The 2,500-nt window shown below is 46.6% G+C and overlaps 1 protein-coding gene across 1 annotated transcript in view; it reads right to left on the bottom strand.

Annotated features, from left to right (window-relative positions):
* Positions 1-2,500, bottom strand: part of nfia (nuclear factor I/A) — a 170,426-nt gene that overhangs the window by 19,647 nt on the left and 148,279 nt on the right. The gene's annotated exons all lie outside the window — the stretch shown is intronic.

The raw sequence follows: 2,500 nt of genomic DNA on the forward strand, positions 1-2,500 counted from the left end.
TATATGAATCTGGTGTTAGCTAATGATCACATGATTTTTTCCCCACACGAGTGGGGAAGGGGGGGTCGCCGTGACGTAACGGTGAACCAAATCGACCATCGGCAAAAAAAAAAAAAGCAGGTTTGAACCCATAGAGGGCACTCTTGCTGCCTGAAAATGATACCGTGTGTAGAATTCTAACAGTTAGTCTAAAATGTGGAGATTTTGACCAGAATCCTTCACACACATCAAAAGCAATGTTGGTTAAAAGCTGGAAAAAAACGTGTTTTCGGGTTTAGTCCTGCTTTAAAGTCGAACTGAACCTGTTCGTCACGCGCATAATGAGTCCGTTTCAGACTGAAAACATAGTTTGTCTAAGATGACAGGTTGAGAGGCGGGTCATAGTATCATGTCGATGATTTTATTTGACAATTCTGGGGACTGGATTGGGCTTTGGCCAATCATGGCGTGTTCCACCCCCAAATCGAGTGGGATTCAGCGTGTTGTCATGCTACGCGAGTGGGATACGCCAGCTGCTTCGTGCGGAGGGAGTGGACAATCCGATGAATGGGTGCTGCCCGCCCGCCTGGAATCGCCGAGGGGAGACCCCTGACAACCACGCTCTCAAACGCTCTCAAGCCTTTTACGCTATTTCTGTAAATACGATATCCCTGGAATGCGCATTTTAACGAGCCAGTTACATTTCTTTGCATTCTTAGAGATTATAGTATTTGTTTTTTATCCATGTTTCTAACAATTGGCCAAGTTAGTGGTTAGTTTATGGGATAGTAATTCTGCCAGATGACAGGAATTAGGCGCCATTTTCGACTTCATTTGGAAGAGAAAATTATCCAGAAATTAAGATTTGATTGACAGCTGCATGTCGTGATATGATTGGTTGAAATGGGGTAGAAATTTGATAGTACTGGGTGACGTCAGCAAACTGTACATTACTGTTATCAATGAAATCTTGAAAAATGAACTTTTGATGTGAAAAAGTGTGAAAAACTAAAGAACTTAGATTGTTGTGATTTGTTTTGCATACATTATTAAATAGGTGCACTGCATACCCAGGTATTTGAACTAAAAGAAAATAAAAGTCATTCTTGGTTCAGCTCGACTTTAAGTGTTTTTCTGTCTGTATAGACAAAGGGTGTGTTCGGAAATAGATAAAGTTGGTCTGTGTGGGAACGCCCACAAAATGCTACTATACGGCTGGCGCGCGGGTGGGGTACAACAACCCCCCATATATCTCAACTCACCAAAGGACGGTGCTGCGGTTCTACACTACAGGATTGGGGATTCTAGAGCAGGTACATAGACGTCTGTTCAGATGTGCGTTTACGGGGGTTAAATCCCCGATCGTGTCTGCCTGGGCTGGGCTAGCAGCTAAATGCTAACTATGTTGAATGGGGAGAATGGGAGGATTTACCCCACCCTGACCACGCCCCCAGCCAGCTACCCCAACGTTTATGACGAGACATCGACTCAACCTATAGCGCTCCGAGCGCTCAAAGCGCACTCTGGCACAAACTGGACCGTTCGTAAATTGGGAGCGCTGTTGGAATACAGCGTTGGGTTATTCAGAGCGCTACACTCTCGGAGTGGCAGAGTGCACTCTTTGCACTCCGTCTGAGGAGATGGAGCGTCAGAGCTCCAAGAGATGATGAACTGCTAAAATGGTTAAAAAAAGACAGGGGAAGAGAAGAGAACATAGGAGAGGAGCTGAGAGCAGATAAGAGTGAGCTGTTTGTATGTGTAGCAGTTAGCTAACTGCTAGCCAGTAGCATGTGTTTCTAAAACTAATGAGCCGTTCGTTAATTCATACAGAAAAAGCACACTCTGCCTCTTTGAACAGCCGCACTCTCATTTTCGTGCAGAGCGTCAGATTGGATTTCCGAACGCACCCAAAGAGAAACGAACACTGTGTGTGTGTGTGTGTGTGTGTGTGTGTGTGTGTGTGTGTGTGTGTGTGTGTCTGTGGGGGGGGGGGGGTATTGATTGAGTGTCTAGACGCAAATATATCAACTATCAACACACACACACACACACACACACACACACACACACACACACACACTTTGCGGTCTTTTCTGGTCCAGCCAACAGACACTGATCCCCATTTCACCCCGTTTGTGGGTGTGTGTGTGTGTGTGTGTGTGTGTGTGTGTGTCACTACTCTAAGCCCCGCCCCCTGGTTAATGTAGACGCTGAGCTGTTATTATGTTCATGATGAACTGACAGATCTCAGATGACTGTTGAGACCCTGGATCTGTGTCTCTGCTCTCTGTGTGCAGGGAGCCTGTGACTGACTGACCCTGGATCTGTGTCTCTACTCTCTGTGTGCAGGGAGCCTGTGACTGACTGACCCTGGATCTGTGTCTCTGCTCTCTGTGTGCAGGGAGCCTGTGACTGACTGACCCTGGATCTGCAGGGTTTCCACCATGTGGTTCCAGTAGCGGTGGCCTGCCGCCACTAAAACCTGACCACCGCTGCTTCAAAAATAAGAGTACGTCATGAA

The sequence above is a fragment of the Poromitra crassiceps genome (genome assembly GCF_964638095.1).
Source record: "Poromitra crassiceps genome assembly, chromosome: 12".
Lineage (NCBI taxonomy): Eukaryota > Metazoa > Chordata > Actinopteri > Beryciformes > Melamphaidae > Poromitra > Poromitra crassiceps.